The sequence below is a fragment of the Cupressus sempervirens genome, chromosome 7 (genome assembly GCF_028749045.1).
Source record: "Cupressus sempervirens isolate cs-2001-9-10 chromosome 7, ASM2874904v1, whole genome shotgun sequence".
NCBI classification, from domain to species: Eukaryota; Viridiplantae; Streptophyta; class Pinopsida; order Cupressales; family Cupressaceae; genus Cupressus; species Cupressus sempervirens.
Window position 1 is genome coordinate 96,094,709 of NC_143124.1, and position 8,383 is coordinate 96,103,091.

Here is an 8,383-nt window from a genome sequence, read left to right on the forward strand (position 1 = left end):
CCCCTAACATCCCAAGAAAGAATTATCATTTAGGGGGTTGGGAGAAGTGGGAATCAATGGGCTTAACAAATGCTAACTGAACTAATATTTCCCCATCATCTTGACCTTCTCTTGATTTTTCTTCCTTCCACTCTTGGATTGGTTCTCTGAAGGCTCATTTTTAAAAGGCTTCTTCTACAATCCTAAAGTGGGTGTAGCTCTGGAACCTTGAAATGAGCCTTGGTTAAGTTATATATTAAATAAACCATAATATCTCATTACCAAATTTTTTTAAATAATTATTCATTGAATCAATTCATACCATTCATTAATAAAAAAAATAAAGATGAGCTTTTACTTATATGATGAAATTATAATAGTTGTTATATAACATTAACCTTACTTATAATCATAATGCCATCCCATTATTACAAAAGCTTATAAATTTACCAATTAATCAAGGCATATTTACTAAATAACATAATGATATATAAATTCATAAAATAATAAAAAGAAATAAACAAAATACAAATCACTAAATAACATAACAAATAAAATACATAGTGCCTTTATAAGCAGACGGGTACCATGAGACACGTCACTCATGGGGATCCCAAGCATATACTTAAGCATGGTAAGGATGACAAAAGAAGGGTAGAGAAGACTCAGAACATCCAATCAAGATTAGGGTACAATCTAAGCACACAACCAGAGATCTCAAACATATAAACCAAACAACCAACCGATGATCAAGTAAACAGCTTGTGCATCCAATTAGAAATTGGATCGTTCACCATTAGTTAGAGGTAATCCCAAGGAATAAAGTTTGGGCCAGTCACATCCAATCAAATTGACAGGAATACTAGAGCACAGTATACGGAGTCCAAGCCCATTGATGAAACCCATCTGCACCTATTAAGGTATTAATGATTTCAAAAGGAAGGATATTGATTTGTGAATAAATTACCAAGGTAAGGGTATTATATGTAAATAGGATAATTTATCATGGAAGCATAAATATTCATTTATTGTTTCTATTCTTATTTAAATACAAGAAAACAATATTTATTTATTAAGATAAAGAGACTCCCACTTAGAAGAGAGTGATCTTAACATGGTTATAAGACCAAAATATTCTGTTGATGTTAACATATGCGTATGTGTCAAGGGCCCTGGATAGAGAATGCCTCTTCCAGGAAGGATCTTAAAGGGAGCACTCCATAGAAGATGGAGAAGTAACCAGGGGTCTAAGGATCCTTAAGAAGGTTACTTATTCCTAATGTGGAGATGTCTTTAAGGTTGGGTAGGTTAGAGGGTAGGGTAGGAATTCTATTATGTATAAATTCTAACTTTGGTTTTGCAGGTAATCTTACCCTAACTAGTAGGGACATTACAGTGGTATCAAAGCATAATCCTATCATTTAGTGATCATTGTTACATATGAACAACCAACAATTTGGGAAAATGGCCAAACAACTAGCACAAGAATTGAAAATTTTCATGGAGCAAACAAATCTGAGATTCAAAAGAACACATAAAATGATTCTTGAAGCTATACAAAAAATGGGCAATAATAAACAGACTAACCCCAATTCAAGAAGAGAGACCTAATCCAATCATTCAGAGAATGTACCCTCAACAAAAGACTCATATTTTCACGATACACTTCCATCATTCCTTCCAATGGGGAAAAAAATGATAGAAGAAGAGGAACCAAACCCATACAATGTGGAGGAAATTGCACGCGCGCGCACACACACACACACACACACACACATCGGATTGGATCCACAAATTAAGAATAGTATCCCTTTCAAAGAGTATTATGAAAGAAAACTATTAGGAAGGAGAAGGGAAGTTGCTATCAATAAAGATCTCAAAATAGAGATCAAAAGGATATCACTGTACCATGCTTTAATGGATCAGAAGGAGAGACTACTCAATCATGGGTTTAGGAATTCAGTAGATATTTATCTTTTAGCCCTATGAAAGAAAAATATGCCATCAAGTTTTCCATACTCCATTTAAGAGGTTTAGCTCATGACCGATGGCATTATGGCCGCATAATACTAGGACACAAAAAAATTACAACATATAGTGAATTCACAGAAATACTCATTAATCAATTTGATGATAAAGATTTTGAATGGTACTTTCAAGAATTAACCCACCTAAAACAACTATGACCTGTGGGAAAATATTCACGTAAGTTCCTAGAATTATCCATCTTGATTCCTAACCTTCCTCAAAAATGACTCACCCACATGTTTATGTAAGGACTTAAGGACCCTATTAAGAGTTCAATAAAACTTCTTGAACCCCAGAACTTAGAAGTAACCATTAGAAAATATTAAAAGGTTGAGAATAATACACCTAAAGAAAGGTCTAAATACTCTATTCATAAAACATCTCACCAAAATGAAAGACCTTAAGGGGACCAAGGAAGACCTTGTTACATATGTAAAGAATCATGGAGCAAAGAACATCGTTGTTCAAAAAGAGAAGAATTGTACCAAAAGAACCTATGCTTTAAATGTAAGTCACCATGGACTTGCAACCATTAATGCAAAAGAGGGAAAATAAATACTGTAGAAGAATCAATTGAAGAAAAATAACCTAGAAAAAGAGAAAAAATAGAGGAGCGTGAACATGGATCTATAGTTGTTATCACACAAGAGAATGAAAATAGAACCTTCCAAAAAAAGGGGCCACTTAAGGGAAAAAAATTAATTGCCCTAGTGGACTCTGGAGCTACACACAACTTCATTGGAAGACATTTAGTAACAAGAAGGAAGCTAAAAACTAAGAAATTTAAGGGATTTAGAGTAGCATTTGGAAATGGTTCAATAGACCATTGTACTACTATAGTACCCTAGTTGGAAATCAACCTAGGAGGACATACCTTAAAAAGGGATTTCTATGTATGAATATTCAAAATGATATTATCCTAGGAATTCCATGGATAACATCCTTAGGGTGATTCATAATGGATGGTCCTAATTCATAAATATGCTTCAAACATGAAGGGAAGGAAGTTACACTCAAAGGGTTACCAGATTCTTCCTCGAAGGTAGTCTCTTGTAAGAAAATGGCCAAAATAATTAGCCATAACCAAGGAGAATGGGTTGCACAATGTATGGTGATGGATAAATATAAACTGTAAAGACAAAATATTCATATAGATATTCAACCAATACTAAAAAGGTACAATAGGGTTTTTGATGAAATTTCCCCATGGGTCCCATTGAAAAGAGGGTTTGAACACTATATAGAACTAGAAGAAGGGGCAAAACTTGTGATAACAACTCTATATCAAAACCCTAGGAAATTCAAAGAAGAAATAAAAAATACAATTCAAGAATTACTGGAAATGGTCCATATCCAACCTAGTAGTAGCCCTTTTGCTTCTTCTGTAGTATTAGTAAAAAAGAAAGATAGCACCATGAGGTTGTGCATTGACTACCATGCTCTAAATAAGAAAAATAAAGAATAGATATCCCATACCAAGGATTGACAAATTAATGGATGAAATACATGGAGCATGCTACTTCTCAAAAATTGACTTGGGGTCAGGATACCACCAGATGAGAATGAGGAAGGAAGACATTCTGAAGACTACATTTAGGTGGCACTATGGGCATTTTGAATTTCTAGTCCTTCCATTTGGCCTCCCAGTGCACCAACAACCTTTCAATCTTGTATGAACCACATCTTTTGACAATAACTGAGGAAATTTCTACTCATATTCTTTGATGGTATACTTATCTATAGTAAGACATGGGAAGAACATTTGTGCCATATTGAGGAGGTTTTGAAAATTTTGGAGATAGAGTCATTATATGCCAAAATTTCAAAATGTGAATTCAGTTCAGAAGAGACTATATACAGGGAATACTGAGGGGGTGGGGGGTGGCGTGGGTGTGAATCAGTATTCTACAAACTTTTGTTGCCAACTAGATATTATTAATTACTTTGTACCGTGCATAAGAAAGTAAACAAGTAATGTTGATATTATCTGATGTTTATTCCATTGTTCCTTCTGTTTTCGAAGTTTCTTCCATTGTTCCTTCTATCTCTGAAGTTTTTGTCCATTATACAATACTTCGTTGTATGTCTGAAGTTGTTGCGTAACTGACATACTGGAGTTCTGCTTCTAGGATTGTGCTAATCAATAGGTGCATGACAATTTTGGGCTATATGTCCAAAGTTGTTACACTTATAACACATGATCTACCTTCTTTCTTCATAAGGTCTTCCTTCTCTTAATGTCCTCTCATTAGATCTTCTTCTATCTGCAAGATTAGTATTTCCAGACATTCTACTATTTCTTCTATCATTATCATATTTAGGTTTACTACAATCAATTTCTGTATGACCCATACCATGACAATTATGACAAAAAAAATCCTTAATATGATTAAATAACTTATTTGTACAATCTCTTTTCATATGACCTATTTCATTACATAAAAAATATTTACCTCTACATTTATACCTAGTTTCCTTAGGAGATTCTACATGCTTTGGTTCATCCAATTTCACAACTTCATTGTCTTGTCCAACTTCTTTAGGTTTATGATGTAACTCAATCTCGTCAAAGAATAATTCAAAAATTGACACAAGATAGATGTTTCAGAATACCATAACTCTTCATTAAAACTTATGAAACTATACTCTACCTCTACAATGAAAACCAACACCTACTTATTACAATTCCAAAAATTACTATATTTGGTAGATTTTCAGGAAAAAACAAATTTTTCCATTTTTGGTAATTTTTAAAAATCATCTTACGAATCTTGTTTTTTCCCAAGAAAAGCCCCCAACTAAGGCAACATGAATTTCCAACTAATCAATGAAATCAAAAATATGATTTTGGATTTATTACAAAAATAAATTTCAAAAAAGTTGGAAAAAACATAAAAAGCCAATTTCAAAGGTCAAGATGAGATTTTAGGCTCCCAAAAAAGTGTCAAAATGACCACCTATCAAGTTGAGCTCATCGACAATCCAAATAACTCCTTCTAGTGCAACTACCTATAAAATTTTAGCCAAAACCCACATCTGAGTCAAAAGTTATGACCCCTGGAAGTAAATCTCAACCAAAACCCACATCTAAGTCAATAGCCTTGACTCTCGGATGCCCCTACATCATTCTCCCCTACTTGAAAAGAACGAAGCTCCTACTAGTTCCAGTCCTCAAACTGCTTCCATTTAGGCTCATCTAGCTTCTACAACTCCCATTTTGTAATCCAAGTGCTATCTGTCAATGCCAACCATTTCCACTGCATGAGATATCTGCTATAGTCACCCTAGCAAGTCTGAATAGTCTTCTTGTCTAGAATCTATGCAACCTTTTCTCTCTTTTTGATGGGTATGGTGTGTGTCTAGTCTACCTCATCCTCCTTTTCAACAGAGGTATCATCACCATGGAAAGTATACAAATTAGAAATATTAAACACAGGAGATATATCAAGATCACTTGGGAGATATATCATTAACCTTCTTCAAAATCTTGTAGGGACCAATTTTCTTATATTTCAATTTATGATAAGTCCTAGTAGGAAACCTCTCCTTTCTGAGATAAATCATCACTTAATCCCTTGCACTAAAAACTTGATACCTTTGAGTAGCATCTGTAGAAGCTTTGTACCACTCATTGTTGTCCTAAAACCTTCGTCTTACATCTTCCTACAACTGCTAGAGCTGCTCTACAAAGGCTTCTCCATCATCACTGACTCTATCACCCAAAGGAAGCTGCACCAAATTGAGAACACCCTGAGGGTTATGTCCATAAACAACTTGAAATGGTGACTTTTCAGTTGACATGTTCACTGAGCTGTTATAAGAAAATTTTTCTTGATGCAATGCCAAATCCCATTGTTTGGACTTTTCTCCAACAATACATTGCAACAGATTACCCAAACCATGATTGATAACTTTTGTTTGTCCATTTTTGTGTGGATGGTAAGCACTACTGGACTATTATTTTGTTCCCATTTTCTTCCATAATGTCCTTCAGAAATGACTCAAGAACTTAGTATCTCGGTTAGAGGTGATCTTTTTTGGAACCCCATGCAATCTGACTATTTCAGAAAAGAATAACTTAGCCACCCTAGTAGCATCACTAGTTTTCTTACAAGCAATGAAATGAACCATTTTTGAGAATCTTTCCACAACTACAAAGATAGAGTCATTACCTTGTTTTGTATGTGGCAATCCCAATACAACATCCATACTCAAGTCTGTCCATAGTCTGATTGGTACTGGTAATGGAATGTACAATCCAATGTTCCAGCAGTTCCCTTTGCCTACTTGACAAACTCGAAACCTTTCCACAAACCTGGTGATATCTTGCTTCATCTTTGGCCAGTAGTACTTATCTACCACCAAAGCTATTGTTTTATCCTTCCCAAAATATCTGGCCATACCACTACTATGAAATTCTTGAATAATATTTTCCCGCATTGAGCATTTAGGAACACGTAGCTACTTCCCCTTGAATAAGTAACCATATTGCATTAAATAATCACCTTGAATAGTGTCTGCATGTCTAGGTACTGGATTCTTCAACTGATCAACAAATTCCCAAAAGTCACTATCAGATTCGTACAAGCCTTTGATTACATCGAAGTCAACCACCTTTTTTTCCATTATGGTCAAAAGAACAGCTCGCCTGCTCAAGGTATTTGCAACTTGATTCTGTTTCCCTGGTTTATGCTTCAAAACAAAGGTAAAACCCTGTAGGAAAGAGACCCACTTTGCATGTCTAGTGTTCAATTTCTTTTGTGTGTTCAAGTATTTCAGAGCAATATGGTCTATAAACAACACAAATTCTTTGGCTACTAGATAATGCTTCCAATGCCTCAAAGCTTGCACAATTGCATAGAATTCTATATCATATGTAGAATATTTGTTTCGCACATCATTCAATTTTTCACTAAAAAAGGAAATGGGCTTACCTTCTTGGCTAAGTACAACACCAATGCCCACATGTGAGGCATCACAGTCCACTTCAAATACTTTGTCAAAATTTGGTAGTGCTAGTATTGGAGCTTTAGTGATCTTCTTCTTTAGGTATTGGAAACTCTCTTCAACCTCTTTGGCCCATGAAAACTCTTGACCTTTAGTGCAATCTATCACAGGTGCTACAATGCTGTTGAAATTACGAATAAAATTTCTATAGAAAGTATCCAAGCCATGGAAACTTCTCACCTTGATGATACTACGTGGACTACACCATTCAAGAATGGCTCGAACTTTCTCTAGATCCATCTTGACACCATTTGCAAAAATGACAAATCCTAGAAAAACCAAGCTTTCTTGCATGAACCTACACTTCTTCAAATTAGCATAGAGCTTTTCTCTTCTCAATAACCCCAATATGATCCTCAAGTGTTGCAGATGTTCTTCCCTTCCCTTACTAAACATCAGTATATCATCAAAATAAACTACTACAAACTTACCAATGTAGGGACACAACACAATGTTCATGAGTCTCATAAAAGTACTAGGTACATTGGATAAACCAAAAGGCATAACCTTCCATTCATACAGACCATCCCTAGTTTTCAAAGTTGTTTTCCACTCATCCCCCTCTCAGATGTGGATCTAATGGTACCCACTTTGTAGATCAATCTTAGAGAAATACTTCACTCTAGCAAGAACATCCAGTATGTCATCCAAATGAGGGATAGGAAAACGATACGTGATGGTTATCCTATTGATAGCTCAACTATTTGTGCACATCCTCCATGTTCCATCTTTCTTTGGAGTTAATAATGCAGGGACAGCACAGGGGCTCATTCTTTCATGTATTAAGCCCTTTTGTGTGAGCTCAGTCACTTGTTTGTCTAGTTCTGCATGTTGTGTCGAACTCATTCTATATGTTGCTTGATTAGGGAGACTTGCTCCTGGAATAAGATCAATATGATGTTGTATATCTCACTTTGGGGGAAGTCCATCAGGTAGCTCCTCTGGAATGGCGTCTGAATATTCTTCCAACATTGCATATGCTTTTGGTGGTATAGTCAAGTCTTTCTCTTTCCTCTTTTGTACTACCAAAGCATAACAACACCCTGTCACTTTCATCTCCTTGACAAGTTCCTTTTCAGAAATCATACTTTTAGTTATTCCATCACCCTTGAGAGTAATAAGACTACCTTAGATCCATCCTTCCAGAAGGTGTAAGTATTCTTTTCCCCATTATGAATAGCCTTTTTGTCATACTAATAGGGACAACCCAAGAGGACATGGCATGCGTCCATCGGAATCACATCACACCATAGCTCATTCTTCTAGACCTTCCCTATGGAAAATTTAACAAGGCACCTCTTATCTACTATGACTTCACTTCCCTTTTTAAACCATGCAATCTGGTAAGGAAGAGGGTGCTTTTCACACT

General features: G+C 35.4%; 1 pseudogene across 1 annotated transcript in view; it reads right to left on the reverse strand.

Annotated features, from left to right (window-relative positions):
- Positions 1-8,100, reverse strand: part of LOC149545661 (disease resistance protein Roq1-like) — a 29,615-nt pseudogene extending 21,515 nt beyond the window's left edge. Inside the window, exons 1-3 of the transcript XR_016354239.1 lie at positions 7,928-8,100; positions 6,513-6,655; positions 6,180-6,425 (exon numbers count right to left, since the gene is read on the reverse strand). The product of XR_016354239.1 is annotated as a disease resistance protein Roq1-like (transcript). The remainder of the gene's footprint in view (positions 1-6,179; positions 6,426-6,512; positions 6,656-7,927) is intronic.
- Positions 8,101-8,383: the final 283 nt, after the last annotated feature.